General features: G+C 42.3%; 1 protein-coding gene across 1 annotated transcript in view; it reads right to left on the bottom strand.

Annotated features, from left to right (window-relative positions):
- The window catches only part of LOC106656491, a 114,531-nt gene that overhangs the window by 34,980 nt on the left and 61,096 nt on the right, over positions 1-18,455 (bottom strand). The window contains exon 3 of the mRNA XM_023462029.1: positions 6,927-7,029. The gene's annotated coding sequence lies outside the window, so the exon portion shown is untranslated. The remainder of the gene's footprint in view (positions 1-6,926; positions 7,030-18,455) is intronic.

The following is an 18,455-nucleotide window of genomic DNA, read 5'->3' as shown; positions in this document are numbered from 1 at the left end:
TTGAGATTATTTGTATCAAACGCGTGTTAATCTCCGGGGTTACGCCGCCATATTGGTATAGCTATTACTATATCTATATATATAAAGTTCGATGCCCAATACCGTATGCCCCGCACCCGCAACACTTCGCGCGGTCTCCACCCAATTGTTAATAAACGCAAATTAAATTTCGGGCTCGAGCGTTAACGCGCATTTATGGTCAGCCGCAAGGGCCGGGCGTTGATTTCAACGAGCTTTGACGATCCTCTCGTTGCTACTCTCGACGTGTGTGTGTGTGTGTGTGTGTGTGTGTGTGTGTATGTATGTGTATGTGTATGTGCTCGTTTTGTCCGTGTATGCGTACCTTATTATATATCTCCGTGCGGCAACATGACTCGCGTGTCGAGAACAGAATAATAAGCCTCGTCTGCTGCTGCTCAGGCTGTGCCGCGCTTGTATACAACAATATGTCGGACATGTGTGTACGCGTGCGCGTGTGGGTGCAATCCGAGCCTAGCTCTCTGCTCGCACCGGCCGGGAGCATGAATTATAATGTAGCAGTGCATTATGGAGACATGCGTCATGCGGCAGACGCGCCCGAGTAATGATTCCCGGCCGATATCTTCGTTTTCTGATTAATTGCGTTCGTGCGCGCAATCGTTCTTCGCGTCACGCTCGAAATTAATACACACGTAGCGCCGATGTATTATAATGTTATAAATTATACGCGAGGCTCGCGTTCGATACTTTCGCCGTGAAACCTAGTGTCCAATTACGCGTGCGTCGATGTTCTCGCGCGTACCTATTCGAAGCAGGTAGTTCTCCTTTGTCAAACAAGCTTGCCGAAGATCCGCGAAGATAGTATAGTATACAGCGCGAAAAGTCAACAGGTTACGGAGAGCATACACCGTACGCCTGTCTAATGCACGTATGATAATAATGAAACAATTCACGCGCGTCTATATACTCCCCCTTGAAATAATATATATACGTCTCTATCTCGTTATCAAAGGCACACAAAGTAGCGTTATAGCTTTATTCAAAAAGTATAAAATGAAAAACTCGGGGCCTAATAACAATGATAAAAGGAAGCAAAGAAAAAAGAATCGCGCACCGGCGTGTATATATGGGCTATTCCACAACAGGTGTTGCAGGCCCAAAAAATGAAGTTGAAAGTAACCATTTACTCTTCAAGAACACAATGAAAAATGAAAATCCTGAAGGACACAGCCCCCTAGGTCCAACCCTTATGGATCTACAGGGGCTCAAAGTTGGATTTTCATGGTATGAGGATATTCTGCTTCTTACTCTGCTTTTCTGGGGGGACATAAGAAAAAATTTTTAAACCATGTTTTTTCATGTAAAATTTGATGTAGAATTCAAATTTGTACTCAGATGAGACATTAATAACCTCAAAATCCCTTGAAATAGAAAGTATGGTGTAATAGGACACAAATGTCAAAAAAAAAATATGTTCGTATACCTCAAATCAGCCCATATTGTAATATGTTCATCGATACACCAAAATACAACTTCTGATAAAGTTTGGTAACTGAGTCTCCATTACAAATCATTATATAGCTTTTGAAAGCCCAAAAAACATGGTTTTTTCCTCATTTTCCATGTTTTTTGCCTCTTCGCTAGCTACCAAATTGTCTGTAATGGAGACTCAGTTACCAAACTTTATCAGAAGTTGTATTTTGGTGTATCGATGAACATATTACAATATGGGCTGATTTGAGGTATACGAACATATTTTTTTTTTGACATTTGTGTCCTATTACACCATACTTTCTATTTCAAGGGATTTTGAGGTTATTAATGTCTCATCTGAGTACAAATTTGAATTCTACATCAAATTTTACATGAAAAAACATGGTTTAAAAATTTTTTCTTATGTCCCACCAGAAAAGCAGAGTAAGAAGCAGAATATCCTCATACCATGAAAATCCAACTTTGAGCCCCTGTAGATCCATAAGGGTTGGACCTAGGGGGCTGTGCCCTTCAGGATTTTCATTTTTCATTGTGTTCTTGAAGAGTAAATGGTTACTTTCAACTTCATTTTTTGGGCCTGCAACACCTGTTGTGGAATAGCCCATATAGTGAAATAAGCTTTTAACCAAACGCAAAGTTGTCGTTATTCCCCGAGTCGTAAAACATATAAAAGCGAAGAGAAAACTTGCCTCGAGTGTAGAGCAGCGCTCGGCAAGGTTGTATCTCCCCAGCGTGGAATACGTCTTCGCGCGCGCGTTCAGGTGCACGCCAAGGGGGGGGTCGTCGCGTCGTCTCTCGTCGGCTCGGCTTCGAGCGCCATGGGTGTGCGGGTGCGAGAGCGAGCGAGAGAGAGAGAGAGAGAGATACGTCGGCAGAGCCCAGAGAGACAGCGTAATAAAAAATATTTATGTGCCGGCTGATGTCGAGAAAATTGCCGGCCGTCTCGCGCGTATAGTAGCGGTATACGCTGCGCGATATAAAACGAAGGTAACGAAAAGAGAAAAGGAAAAGTGCGAAAGGTGTGTGTGTATGTGTGTGTGTGTGTGTACGGAGAGGGAGAAAGGGGAGAGTTTCGCATTATTACCGGCAAAATTGGATTTTTGTAAACAAAGCTCGAATGCGCGCGAAGAGAGTTATATGCGCAGTCGTGTCCGATGGCACATAACAAGCCATTTTCCACGCGGGGTCAACGCGTATTACCGAGTTAGAGGCGGCACTTCGTGCATATAGATACGATCACGCGTTGCCTATATAGCCGCGTGGCCCAACAATCGAGCTTCGCCTCTGTGCGCGCAGAGGGTGCGGTAGTAAGTGCGGCTTCGCACGCTCGAAAGATCTCCTCGCTTTACACACACAGACACTCTAGACTCTTTGACCAGTCGAGCGTATTACACGGAGCCGTGGGTATCGATGGAGGAGAATCTATATAACATTGCGGAATTGTGCTGTGCCTGCCTGTGGTGGTGGTGCCTCGGTATATAACGGGGGTATATAGAGGGAAGATTCTCTCTCTCTCTGCCAAAGCAGCTATGTAAGGATCGAATTCGAGAAGATAATGTAAGAAGCAGAGAGAGAAGGAGAGAGAGAGAGAGTAAAGGAGCTTAAGCGCTTGTTATTTTACGCCCACCTGACCCCCGTCGAAATGAATAACTTAAGGCTATTAAACCATTGAATTTAATGTAGCGAATAATGAAAGAATATTAGAATAATTTTTATGGCTTATTAGAGACTTGCGCGCGGTGGCCTGAGCTTAATCGTCGATAAGGACGTTTCGCCCCGCTGCTGCTGTCGCTGCCCTTTTCCCGCGGTGCATTAAATTTGACTTATTAAATTAGCCGACGGATGAAACAAAAAAAAAAATTCAGGGATATAAAAATCCTAAATCCCTGCGCCGCCGAAGCTAAATCCATTGTTTCCCGTAATCCAAATAAAAAGATATTACTATCGTCAGCTGTAATCTGGTTGAACGGCTGCTGCTGCCTCCTTAAAACGTCGGTACAATTGTCTCCGGCTAGAAATTTTGCAGCTTTGACATTATACATAACGTTCGCGAGCAATATAACTTCGACGTATGTTTTGCACAGTCGCGTTTATTCGTTTTATTCTCTCTCCTTCCTTCTCTTGAAATAATATTATTTTTCTTTTTTCTTTTTCCTTACCGAGACCTCGCGAAAGTGACGTAATATTAGCGCAGCCCCCGAGGGGGCTGACCGTAAGCAGTCTTTTACTACTTGCGCCCGCGCGCTCTGGCGAATGCCCGCATTTCGTGCGCGTAGATCTCTCGTTACTCGCCACATCATCGTTGTTCATTTCGCAATCGCATTATGGTCTTCGGGCCAAAAACAACACGGAGAAACGAAGTATGAGAGCCCCACTTGAGTCGGGAGCAATAATTAGTGAAAAAGTAGAGCGCTACGTTTTCCTTCTGGAAGTCTTTTATAACGATGAAAACCGAGGGAAACCCTTAATGACCCGTGCAAATCGTCAAGATGGGCCAATTAAGTAACTATTCTTCATAATTTAGCGCAGCGAGAAACAAGAAGCGTAGCTTCGCGTGTTGCGCAACGCTGCGCGGTTAATTTATTGCGCAAGTTTGCGGGCCAGCGAACTATAGTTTTTTGTGGCCCGTAATCGATTCAACGCGCGTTAAAACATTACTCGATTGAGATTCGATCGGATCGCGACCCCCGAATCGCGTAATTGTTTATTTTCATTTTATATTTTTATGCATAGCTCCCAATCGAACAATAAAATACCAAAGCTCGGTGGCGGGCTTTCCGCGCGCACGACCGACTTTATGTAAACGACTGTCTAATCCTTTTAACGCGCTGTCCGGGAAAATATCGCAAAGCGAGTTACATCTTGTTTACAATAGCCTGGCACGCACGCGCGCCCGTTGTGTTATACATATTCATAGTCCACAAAAGAGCTGGACCAGCAGCGGCAGCAGCGTCCAGTAGCAGCAACGGCAGCGGTTCTGTTTGTCCTCGCACAAAGTTGAATGCTTATAGCGCACAAACGCCCACTTACCATTGAACACGAGCGAGAGTCAACTGATTTTTATCGCTGGAAAACGAACGATTCGAGCTATTTACAATCCATGTTTATGTGTGTCTGTGTGTGTCTGTGTGTGTGTGTGTGTACAATGGGTTAAGGGTGAGATTATAAATATTTAAACTAGAGTCCGGAGAGCTCTGTATACCGTGGATAATTGAAATTTCTATTATCATTCCTGCTGTGTTTGCTAATATTCTTTCATCGATGTAAAAGCCTTCGAATTCTTTATGTCCAAAGAATTTATCGGTTAAAATACTTTGAATATGTATTCAATGAAAATTCACCACGGCAGCAGGTTCGAATCAATCAATCAAAAGGGCGCATAATGCCGTTTGCCTTTCTCTCTCTCTCTTCGTGGTGGAGAAGTTATTCATCAACTTAATAAACATTGATTCGACGGCACACCTCGCCCGAAGTATCTTCGACGAACTTTTTTTGCGATAAAGTAAAAAAGTTCATCCTACGCTTCTTCTCGTGCTCTCTTATGCCGCGGCAGCTGCTTACATGTACTTTTTTCCTCGTATACATAATGCTGACGGATATCGCCGTCATCTTCGTCGCATAAAATCGTATAAACCTTTTTTAAGCGATATCGTGACGACGCATTCGTGTCAATAAAGACGCGAGTCGAAACATTTCTTTAATAATTTTTAAAGCACATTTTATATTTATCGTTTCATTGTCAATTTTTAGCTTTGACATTTGGATAAAGTCAACGTTTAATTTCATAAAAATATTTGCTAAAAGAAAATTGAACCTAAAACGTCTATGTTTTTTCAGTTAATTTTTGTTGCTGTTTTTTTTTTTATTCAAATAAACCTAATTATTCTCTGCCTTTTATACTTTTGCAGTTACTTTGATTAATTTTACTCGTGTCTGCTATCTCGAGACGTGGCAAGACCGTCGCACCGCAGCTCTTGTACATTGTCTTGGCAGCTCCATAATAATAAACGTCACCGGTGTATCATTTTCTCCCGGTGTACGATATTATCTGCTGAGAACCGGAAAACGCACACGAGCTTTAATAATATATAACTTGAACTTCGGTTTCCAATATTACACGTGTGTTCGTCGTCGAGGCCTTGTCAGACGAAACAAAACAACGGAAAAAAAAGCGGGGAGAAAAAATAGAAGAAGGCAGTCTTCGGTAGCTTTTAAAAAATGTAACTTTGTCTGCAACCATTTTAACCTCTTCTCAGTCCAACTGAGCCGAGCAACTTTGGAGATATGTGTCCGACTGGTAGTTTGTGTGTGTGTGTGTGTGTGTGTGTGTGTGTGTGTGTGTGTGTGGGTGTGTGGTGTATATGTATCCGTGAGTGCGAGGAGGGAAGCCGGACTCTTCCCTCGGGTAATATTACCTCGGCTTGCTATTTCTTTTCCATGTCACTCTGCTCTTTTGTTAGTGGGTGCATTGCACATGTGTGTGTCTGTATCTGTATGTATGTTGCGACGTCTAGGCTTTCAGCACTTAACACAAATCACGCAATGTATATATGCAACAATATGTCAAAATAACAAATCGGATCATAATGCAACGACTAAAAATGCGTAAAAAAACTTCAATATTAGTACATTTCATTGCTTTCGTTGGCCTGAACTTTATTTTATTTGTAGATTTCACCTATAAATTAATTGGCCTTCGATACCCTGAAACAATTGCTACCATTGTTGATCGCAATGGCGCGATAACGATCGACAGCGTCGTCCATTCGGCAATTCGAAACTCGGCGCGCTAAACATATCGTCCAGCTTCATATTCGAAACTATCGCCCGTTAAAACCATCATCATCGCGTCTAGTTAAAGGAGAAGTTTGAAGCTATGGATTTATATTCTACGATGTTATAACCAAGCGATAACAATAGCAATTTTGAACGAGAGCTTGAACGATTTGTTATCCAATGATCGCCAATATGGGAGCTTTTAATGCTCGCGCGACCCACGAGGCATTTAATGTCACCACTCGTTCGTGTTAAAACTATGTAGCGGTACGCGTGTATACGAGTGTATTATATTTTATTATATTACGTCCAACGCTTGAGAGAGAGAGAGAGGGTGAGAGCGATATAATGATTAGCAATTCGGTTAAATGAAAAAAAAGTGGGTAAAAAAAGAGAACGTTCAATTAATTATCGATAAGCCACTCCAAAAAAGGAGCTGCTGCTGCTGCTGCCGTTGGCGTGCTCGCACTCGAGAGACAGAGGGTAGAACAGAAAGCTCGTCTCTTTCTCTTTCTCTCTCTCTCAGCCTGTGCACGCACTTGATGGGATTTGATTGCGTTCTATGCGCAATTTGTTTTATTCGATCAATTTACAAAGAGCTGAATTTATTGGTTATTTTGTTTCAACTTTTTTTGTTTACTTTTTATTAAAGCGAAAACAACTGGTCGTATAATTACCTACGGCAAATTAAAACGAGTATACGAGTATCCGCAACGGGAAGAACGTGGACAGGTAGCGAGTCATGACTTCATCGATGCCTCCATTTCAGCGACGCTACGTCTGTAAAAGAGGAGAGAAAAGAAACAAATTAACGATGAGTTCAATTGATAAAATGTCTTTCATAGAACTTTCGGAAAATACGATGTAGTATATTTGATATTTCTTTTACTTATACAAAAGAAAAGGTTCGCGGACATTCGAATTTCATTTTAAAGGGCCACCCCCGCCCCGCAGGTTCAACTCCTTAAATCTCCCGTCAGATCCACGTGTAACTCCCTCTCTCACTACTGCAGTTCGGTATAAACGTCGTGTGCGAGCCTCTGCGTGTGCGGCTTGGCAAAATATCATGGCTATGTATACGGGGACGCGAAGCTGCTGCTGCTAGATTTTCTTGCGACGTCGTCGTACCTACCTACCTACCTGTATATATATGTATTTGTGGCAGCGGCGTTCCGAGCTGCTCGTGGCACGTGCGCTTAAGCGTCTTCAAACTCTCTTTGCTTCTCTTTTGAGAACTTGTATTTGCGTCTATAACTCGTCGCCTCTTTTCGTTTTATATATATATATGATATGTGTATGTGTGCGGCTGTGTACAATGCCCGGAATTCTCTACTTGAACAATGTTTCGAGAACTATATGAAATCTCGCTTTTCTTTCGCTTCTTTTCTTTCTTTCTCTCTCTCTCTCTCCCTTTTTTTTTTTTTTTTTTTTNCCCTTTTTTTTTTTTTTTTTTGAACCGTCGTTGTCTGCATACTCTCGCGCCGCGCCTGGATCATGACAAATACAAATTGCTCTCGGCCGCTCGTCATCGCATATTTCTGTACTAGGCGCGAGCGCGATTCGATTTCGAAAATATCGATTTCGCATTTTGCGAGCGCGGCAAACAATTTTTTTTTTTATTTACGACGTTGCAGGGCGCTGAAACGCTCGGTGGATCGTTTTTGCATTACGAAGCGTCGCAGTAATAAATTTGCAGCTGCAGTTTTGCGGGGAAATTTGAGCTCTTGCCTGGATATCGTATAATAATCCGCTTTCTACACTTCGTCGTTTCAATTGGAATGATGTTATATTGCCTAAACCGAGTGTACGTGTGTGGGTACCGATTCGGAATCGGTTATAATAGCAGAGTGATCCTTGGGAAAATAAAACACTTTTCGATTAAAGGTTTTGCGTGTGCCCCTCTCTCTCTCTCTCTCTCTCTTTCTCTCGTGTGTAAAATCGTCGATCTAATTATCAGCTGTGTGCTCAGACGATTAGAATTTCGAGCTATTCTAACGAGCGCCGTCGCATAAGAGAATGAGAAGAGAGAGATAGATAAATGAGGGGGAATGAACGACCCGGAACTATGTATAGCCAGAGCGAGTACTTCACACTGCACTCGAGGATCAATACGCGCGCGGCGCGAACAGCTTTTTCTTCTTCTTCTTCTTCTTCACACCTCGAGTCCTACTGGTTCGGATGTAATTACACTTTTTTTTTAATCCTAAATGTTAAATGTTGTTATATCGTTCGAATTCCCCGCGCGCGTCAGCCAAAGTGTCAATCTGGCAAAAATTGCCATTAACATCGCGAAAGCTCGCAAAGTTTGAGAAATCGCCGTGTTGGTCCTTTGTTTTATGTATCATACACTTTACACCGTGTACCAAATTGATTTGTATTTATGTAAATTGACCCAAACACTCGAGAGCAAAACTTTCGTATAAAATATGCCATTTTAGAGCTTCGTATTACGGAGTTGATTTGAAATGACACTGCTGCCGCTGCTGCTGCTGCTGCTGCTGCTGCTATCGAAATAAACCATTGATCCATTAGAGCTGTTGACATCTTTTATGTGCACAAATTCGCTCTACTCGGGTCTGCAGCGGCACTTGTATGTGCCGCACACTCGATGAAAATAGAATGAGCTTTGGACTTTTATATTCAGGCAAGTTTAACCGACATTTCGCTCGTTAGATCAAGCCAACCGTTTTAAATGTGTTTGCCATGACTTATAAATATACACGCGATGACTTTTTTTTCAACTCTGCTTGATTATCATTGAATCGAATTAATTCACACTGTCGAATAACGTCATCGCACTCAAAGTCGCACATTACACGGTATAATTTATTTGCATACCGTCGCCAGCTATGAGCGCTCGTTCGCGCGCATTACATCTTGATGTAATATGTGCTCCTCGAGCAGATTTTTTTTCCTCAGTCGTCGTCGTCGTCGTCGTCGTCGACGTCGGCAGGAGCAAGAAATAATCGCGTTGAATTAGCGCGCGGCACAGCGCCATTACAAGATTATCTCGTCTCGCCGAAAGCATCGCTCTCCTCGCGCGAGCTGCTGCTGCGCGTTCGAGTTACTAATCTTTGCCGCCGCCGCGAGTGTTGTAACACGGGTAGGGTAGTCGTGTCGCGAGGCGGTGCGACTTCGCTTGACGTGACGTATTGCAACAATTTCGAGTACGTTTACCCGCGATTTACGAGCGAAGCTAAGACGACGAACTACTCGGCTCAGAAATGAAGCCCGGCTCGAGACTCGAGATATACTTTTGCCGAGCTTCAGGAGCACTCGCTATACACACGTTCGCGCGCGCGCGCGCGAGTCCCGCACGATGAGAAGAGTTTCTCAACATTAGGGATCTCTTTTAAACTTAATGAGCGGATTTTCACCTACTTCATTATGTTAGTGGGCAGAGGAGGATTAAACTTTGGCTACCAGAAGCTAAAGCACCACCAGTAGCAGCAGTAGCTGCGAAACGGCATCATTGAAAAAGCTTCGAGGATGTAGGAGGGAGAAATTAGAGAGCTCGAGCTTTTTGCTTTTTCTACGCCCGGTATATATACTCGAGTGTTCATTATGCATCGGTATAGCTTATGGTTTGCATAAAGGAAAAGTCTTAGCGCGCGCTTATGAAGATCGCTATATACCTGCGTTCTTTAATGTCTTGGGATTGCTGCAAATTACCACGAGTTCTTTGATATTTTGGTTTTTTATGCCTAAGCACGATATTTTTTTTATATTAAAATTGAAGTTTCCCCCGAGATAGATTAATATTATTCATTGAGCTGAAAATGTCGTTTAATCTATATATCATCTAGGAAAATACCAAAGCTAATGTTTATCATCAACGTTTATCGAGAGTTTTATTTAATTAACGCGCGCTCGAATGTGCTAATTTAAAGCACATCTCCTCGGGGCACTTTACAATGTAAGCTCAAAGCTTATAATTTTTTTCTTCGTTTCCATCGATATAATTTTACGCTCGAGTGTTAACATTTTTTAATTAAATTAATTTTTTTTCTTTTCCTCGTGCGTACAAAGTTTAATTCATTTTAATTATAGTCATTACAAGTTTCGAGCCGAGAGCTTTTGTGTTCTCGCGTTTCGTATATATCTCATAAACGGCATATAATGAATTAAACACGCGCACGCGTGCTTTGCTACGAAAAAATAAAAAATAAATAAAAAAATCCAAGGTGCTACTTTAATTAATCTTTTTCGAAATATAATTTTAAAACCGAGCAAAAAAAAAATAAATTAGAGAATTTCGGACTGCGCTTTGAATTATTTTACGTATACTCTTTTTCCCTCGTTGAGATCCATCGAATCCTTGTCTAAATTGCTCGCTCGATTAGCGCTAGTCCTGCGCGCAAGCTCGACGATCCCCCCGTTTTTCAAGCGCTTGTACCTTAACCAGCATGTTAATGTCATGCAAATCAATTTGTAACTTGCATGAACGACATAGTAGTGAAGAGAGCTGCTGCACTCTGCACAAGAGCTCGCGAGTGCCGCACGACGTGGCGAGCGAGCAAAAAATTATTCCAACGAAAAAGAGTACGTATGTAAATGATTTTTCCAGCTGTTCGCTTTGATTACGTCTCAAATAAATCTACGATAACGCGGGAGCGCGCTCGTATTGAAATCGTTGTTGTTCTTCGCGCTGCGTAACAGTTGAAATTTTTTTACTCGAGCGTTACGAACAAAAAAAAAGAAAATTACAACTGACACGAGTTGAACCTTGCTTTTCATGAATCCGCGTACACTCACGCGCTCTGTCTTATGTCTTTTGTTTACGGGAGCACGGAGCGTGCGAGGCAAACTTTATTATATTTCAAGCTCCGTAGCAGTCGGTAGGTAGTAGAAGAAAACACAGAGAGGTAAAAAGTTATAAGAGTTAGAGAAAAGGAAACAAAGCAGCGGGAAAATATTAAATAAAAATAAGGCCAAAGGCCGAGCCGTATAATCATCAAGATGATAAAAAATTACTCTCCCATGTGTAATTTCGTATACGCCCGCGCCGCGGAGGTTTATTGTGCGCGCATATTGTATTGTCTGCTGCCGCTGCTGCTTGGGTCTGGGGTGAAACAAGTTAAAGTAACGAAATTAATCCAGGTAAAGAAGGCTACGACTTCTACGTTCTGAACGTTATGGATTATGACGTAACAATATATTCGCGTACCTTTACGCGGATAGTATAAAGAATATATAAGGTTTTTTTTCTCGCGCTGCGGAAGACGTTAAAAGGGGCGAGTGCGTAAAATATGTACACGCAAACGGGTGAATGAAAACGAGTATTTATGTTTCGCGCGTTTGCCTGTTTTTTTTTTCTTTTTTTTTTTTTTTTTTTTAACGAGAAATATAAGCAGCGAAGTTTAAATGTAAATAAGACACGTGAAACGAAAAAAAAGAAGAAGACTCGAGTTGTCAGTTTTCCAAGTACATTCGTGCAGATATCGGAGCTTTGAGCAATTGCCAAGTGACAATTCGAATATTCCTTCTTCTTTTTTCTAACAAATGCCGTCCGACGATGCAACGCGCTATACACGAACGATATTTGTCGTTTTCGAGTGGTCAAGCAAGAACAATCCCCCGTAGACGTGCTATCAGCCATGTTCTCTACTCTGTGTTTATCGAAGACAAGGCAAAGAGAGAGAGAGAGTGAGACGGAGACAACGAAGGAAATAGGATCAATGTTTATACACAGGGTGTAATGCGCAACGGCTTCGCGCGTTTATCCAACGGATCGTGTTATATGTAAGTTCGAGACGCTGCTTCTAGCAGTATAGTCCGTGTTCGTGTACTACCATCCATTATCACTTAAGCTCTAAGGCTCTCCGTGAAGTATACAACAATGTAAGGTGTGTGTGTGTGTGTGTGTGTGAGTGCGACATGCCGTGAAAATTTTTCACTCTACCACTTTTCAATATTATAAAAAATTGACGCGTTGGCATATGGACTACTCTATATTATACACTATATTAATTACTAATCCATCGTAGAGCATGAAAACACAACACACACCGTTCGTATGAATAATTGGAGTTTACGTTTGTGCCGCTGCACACTTCCGCCAGCGCGTCGAATGCTGCTCTCTCGCGCGCCTGGTTACAAACCCTCGAGGCTACTTCTCTCCTCTCTCTCTCTCTCTCTCTCTCTCTCTCGTTTATACATATAAAAGCACGCGCGCACAATATTATAACGTCCTACATATGCGCGGCAACATTTGGGTCACTCGGCTCGCGCAAGCGGCAAATTGCTAAAGTTCTTTCCTCTCGTCGTCGTCGTCGTCGTCGTAGTCGGTGTATATAACCCGCAAAACATTTTCCTCTACCTCACCCTCCCCGTGTAGCACACTGGTAGTAGGTACCGTACGTGATTTCACGCTTTATACCGTTTTCCATGCTTTATGTGCCGGGGTTTCTCTGCTGCATGCGCATTCCTGCGTTTTGTATAAATAGTCAACTTTTGTTAGAGAGCAAATAGAGAAAATTTTGTCGTTTCTCACGAGGCAGATCGCGGGACAACGCAACGACGTTTGCGAATTCAATTGTGCAATTCGCTTGTGCGCGCACGGATGAATGTGTTTCTTTTCTTTCTTTCTTTTTTTAACGTTCAATTAGGAGCTCGAAGGATAAAGTACTTGAGAAAGAAGAAGAAGAAGAAGAAGCCGAAGCAATTTTTCGCTTCTCGCTCTCTTAAGGCAAAAGTTATAATCCTGCGACACGGAAATGTGCATACAAGGATCGTAAAGCACTGCGCGAGCAGCTAACGTGTACAAAGTTGGCAAAATTAAAAGAATTTAGTATTATATACGAGAGCTGCGCGTGTGCAGCGGTGAAAAAGTTGCGCATTTCTTGGACGAATTGGGGGTGGTTTACTATACTACCGCGTGTGCAACTGCTCATAATATGATGCCGAGGTTTAACAATTCCTTCTGTACAGGATATTTATCTTACACTCCGTTATATTCTTTACAATGTTACAAGAAAAAAGAAAAAAAGAACTGACGAACCGATAAATAATACGCGCGCAGCGGAGAGTAACTCGACACTCCTGTATAACGCAGTAGTAATTCGGATCCCTGTACCCCTCCTGAGAATAAAACAAAACAAAATGAAAAAAAAAAAAAAAATCAACAACAACACAACCGCACGCACGCACAGACGAAAAAAAAGGGAAGAAGTAACAGCAAGCGTAGAAACAGCGAGAGTGACAGAGACTCTGTGGCTTTGCGTGTGTGCGCACTCATATCCACATTGGCGTAAATATTTTACAACCGTATGTGCGCCAGGAGAGTGAAACTCGCGTCTATATAATATATAATGTGCGTACACAAGCACTGCTGCTGCTGTTGCTGCTGCGTGTTATATCCCTCGCGCACGCGAACGATTATCCGCCTGCGTAGTTGCCCTGTTGCTGCTGGTTGCGATGCTATATATATATATATGCGTGCGTGAATACACTATACTGGCAACCCTGTAAACACAAACTACCCTCTCGTTCAGCCGCGCGAGCTTCTTGATGCGCGATCCATCAAATTCTGTTGAAATGTTAAAGAGCAGAAATTTTAGGAATTAAACTATTCGCGAGCGATGTAAATTTCATGTATACATGAAAGCGTACGTCGCGACGCGAGGTCAGAGGCTAGTGTAAAGTAGGTGTTTACATTTTTTTTTTTAATTGAAATCAAAATCTCCGCACCAATCCTCGCGCGACACGCTTTTCAATGCTGCTGCTGCTGCCGATCAAAACTCTTCAAAATCCTCCGCGTGTGGGGTACACACACACACACACACACACACACACACACACACACACACACACACACACGTACACTCCAAATGCAGTGAAAAATGCAGCGGAACTCAACGTGACGTGTACATACGTATGCAAGCACGTATGCTTTGAGCGCAGAACTGCCACGTTTATATTATACATGCTATGTTGTGAGTATACGCACTCTCGGCAGCTTGGTCGTCGCTCGACTTCATCGGTAAAGTGTCTCGTGAGTCGCTGACTGCTACTACTGCTACTACTACTACTAAATCAGTGTATATACAGTGCGGTGCAAAGTGCGTCTGCGCTCAATTGGAACTAATGACACATTCGTCAAACCTTAAACGCTTCATGCGTATACGTTATTTATAAATAAGCGAGAGACTCTTTTTATACATCCACTGGTATTAACTTCAAATTCGTTGAAAAATGTTTAAACCTATCGATGAAAATCTTTTTACGATCCAAAAATGTATATAATACTCGAGTATAAGTTGCGGCGCGTCTAGAGCAAACGATCGTATATAATAAAGTATGGCTTTTTTGCTCACACGCACGCGAGATCGTGCCAATGTTGTTCCGCATATAGTCGCGATACACATAGAATCTCTCTTCTTTTCATCCTTATTGTCTCTTTACTCTCTGCTATATGGCTCTGACATACGATCGAAATTCACGAGCTTCGTTATTTTTTCCTATTTGCATGTATAAAATAACACACGCTGAATAAATTCACGCCCGCGCGGCGGCGGTGATGGTGGTGGTGGTGGTGACTTCAAGATTTTCCACGTCGCCCTTTTTTTTTACTCCATTCAAGTTTCAGCGTTGACTCGTAAAATATTCACTCTCGTCTCTCTTTGATGTTTGAAAATATCATCTTCGCTTTGTCTTTCTCTCCAACAGCTTTTTTTTCTGTGCTCTCTCCTCGAGATCGCGCGCGCAAGCTTCGTAGCTCTTGCAAATTAAGTCTTTTTTTACCTGCGTGTATATATATAGTATACATCGTTGTAGATAAATCTTGGGTTATATGAATAGAAAAAAGGCTCTAATGGCAGATCATCAAGACAGACAGCGCAAAAAAAAAGGCTTTTTTTGAGAAAACTTTTTCAACCTGCGCCGGCCTCGGCAAAATGACTATTCAGTCGCGCAGAGTCAGTCGGTCTCTGCGCTGCATTCAATTTTCATATATGCTACCTCGAGCCCCGCTGCTCGTCGAGAGACTTCAGGGAAAAAAGATCATAAATTTCCGCCGGCAGGGGATAACGAATTAGTTCGAGATCGACGACTTCGAGTGCCCACTAGATCGATCCGTAGTTGAATTTGATAGAAAAAAAAAAGAAATGTTTTAACGAATCTCTCTGCTGCGCGTGCACGTGCACACTATAAATGCATTTTAATCCCGCGTCCATGCGCGCACAAACGGGCTCTATATGGGTGAAAATTATTGCCCTCGTCGCCTATACCACTGTGCTACTAGTCTCTCTCTCTCTCTCGTATCGAATACACGTCGCGACATGGATAATGCCGTCGTTTTTCTTTTCCAAGCAATGAGGTATCCTTTGTATATGGCTTCGAGTTGCTACAAGATCGATAAATCTCATCGACTTTATAGCTGCTGCGGCTCTGAGTATATACTGCTACGTATACACGTCTCGTTTTGCGCGAGATATATACTTTTTATTCCGCGTATAATATTCTTTAATTCCGCTAATTAAACTTTAAGGAAATAATCGTCTGCCGCTACTCGCTGGCGTTCCGCTGATCCTTATATCCACTCTCCTCCCCTCTTTTTTTAAGCGTTTCGACTCACGCTTGAGACAGTTACCCCGCGTGCTGCTGCACTTCTCTTTTGTATTCCTTTCGTAATGGCAGCGAACTTTTATCTCACTCTCCGCAGTAGCAGCAGCAGCAGCAGCAGCAGCAGCAGCAGCAGCAGCAGGTAGCGGAAGCCGCGCGTCGGGTTATACCCCTTGCCCTATTAACAAAAGCGTAAAAAAGAAAGACAAAGAAAAGAGAAAGAAAAAAAAGAAGAAAGAGAGAGAGAGAGGAACGTCTTGAAGCGACGATTGCCCGGATGGAAAAATCTCTCTCTTCTCCCTTTTCGCTAATGATAAGACCCGAATGAAAGTCAAACCGACGTCGCAGCAGTAGTTGTACAGATATATATATAAACGGCGAGCGCAATTAAGCTGTACAAGATACAATTTGCGGTATATAATTAAGCCGAATAATTTGTCCCGACATCACCTTACGTTTGTTTTAAAAAAAAATATATATATACGCTCGCTTCTTTTCAATGCGTCATCCAAATGAATTTTGACGTACGAAAATTCTCTTTCAATTTTTTTCATACGTCAAAATATCATTGAATCTCCCTTCGCAATATTCTTGCGTTTTTGAACGTATGCATCCGCGAGTATTTTTCAAAACTCAACGCGACGTACTAACTCTAGTTTCTAGTTTTTTCGACGATTGATCAGAGAGGAAAAAAAATCAATCTTCCGCTCGAAATTTTCTCTGATGTTTCATTACTATTGAATCAAAACTATACACGTACACGCGTGTGTATATATATACCTGCGGCCGTGCTCGATCCGGCAAGTCTCGAAATTGCAATGTATTGATTGCGCGGCATGCGGGCGACGACACGCACACACACACACACACGCACGTGTACAATAATGAAGAGCTCCGCGAGCGTGCGATACTCCGGCGTGTGATTTAATTAAACGACGAAGCCCTTTTACAATCGGATGATAGCCGAGCTGCTGCTGTTTCTGCTATTATACCTCTCTATATCGCACTATCTAGCTGCTGCTGTGTAGCTATATACGATTTGTAATATCGGCTGTGTCGTCGAATCGAGGTCTTGAGGATGATAACCCCCCGTCCGCGCGAGAATTCGTTACACGTTCGAACGAAAAATTAAACATAGTTGTCCGAAGAGTCGTACTTTTCCTCTTTTTTTGCCTGCCTGCCCCCGTTACAATAAGCTTTAACGACGACGAACTCATAAATTTCGTTCACTCGCGTTAAAAGTTCAAGCTTAAAAGCTCCCGCGATCGTAATATTTATATACGTATATCTAGCATTTCCTCGATTTTCCAAGAAACTGGGCAAAAAGTAATAAAATTACCTGCAGGTGGAGCAATTAAAAGGGCTCTTTGTAACATAATAAAATCACGGAGTGCGATGTCTAGTGTCAGTTTCGAGAGCGCACCTATATAGCAGCAGCAGCAGCAGCTCATGCCACTGTGCCAACGCGCACGCAAGCTTTTTGCTTTAGATATAGATAGAAAGAGAGAGAGAGAGAGAGAGAGGAAGTGAGGGAGAACCGCAGTTTCGCGCGCCAAAGACCAGTGAACATTTCGTTTTACAGATCATAGAGCCCTGAAAGAGAGTGTGAGAGGATATAGAGCTAAATGGCGGACTGTAGCGATAAAATGTTTGCGAGAGAAGTTTTCTATCTGTATAATCAACGAAAGCAAATATATAGATGCGTGTGTGTGCGCGCGCGAGCGCGTATGTAAAAAAGCCGAGCTCTTTGATGCAGTTTATTATCTAGGCTAGTGTTTTTGATTACGGCTTGACTTTATAAGCTCCGAATTCGTTATTGGTCAGTTACTACTGTTTCGATGAAATAAATCGATGACTCTTGCACTGGTAGAAATTATCAACCCAGTATATTGACCCAGTGACCAAAAAATGACAATCACAAATTCACAATCTATAAGAGTTTCAATTTGAGTTCAAAGATGTTTAAAATTAGCATTGATTGTCTTTTTTTGTTGATATTTATTTTTATATCAACGCTATTTTAATAATATGCTAAATGACCTAAAAATGACAATTAAATTCTCCCAAAAAATTTAGACCAGTTTTCGACAATAATGCATGCGTACTTTGAGTCTTTGCCACTAGATGGCGAGGACCTTCATCTGCAAATCAGCAAGTGGCAAAGTCAAAATAATCGTATATGAGCCATATGCGTGCAGCTCACCACGCTGTCCAAATTCTTATAATATGACGCTTTATAGTTAGATCATTGACTGTAGATGTCGTATCGCTAACCCCCAAGTGGTCAATTCCATTTCTATTGCTATATAACAAACGTGAAAATTCGTTGTATAAAGCTATATGGATAATAACGTATTGGACCAACGGACAAAATTTCGAACGCGCGCAACATGACCTGCATGCGAATTTTTCTTCTCATTCCGCTCCTTTCTGCGTACGGCAGCAGCAGCGGCAGCAGCAGCAACGTATAGAATTAAAAAGGTCGTATACAGCAGTGAAGCGCGGCAGTGTTTTGAGCCACCGAAATCGAATCACACTGCAGGCGCATCACTTGAAAGCTTCCGAAGGTCCATAAACCGACCTATATATGTACATAAACGTACGGCGGTATAAAAGCAAAAAATAATAAAGTTGACCACTTTATC

This window comes from Trichogramma pretiosum, unplaced genomic scaffold (assembly GCF_000599845.2).
Source record: "Trichogramma pretiosum strain Unisexual culture from Peru unplaced genomic scaffold, Tpre_2.0 scaffold20, whole genome shotgun sequence".
Taxonomy (NCBI): Eukaryota; Metazoa; Arthropoda; class Insecta; order Hymenoptera; family Trichogrammatidae; genus Trichogramma; species Trichogramma pretiosum.
This window is presented reverse-complemented; position numbering and strand designations above follow the sequence as displayed.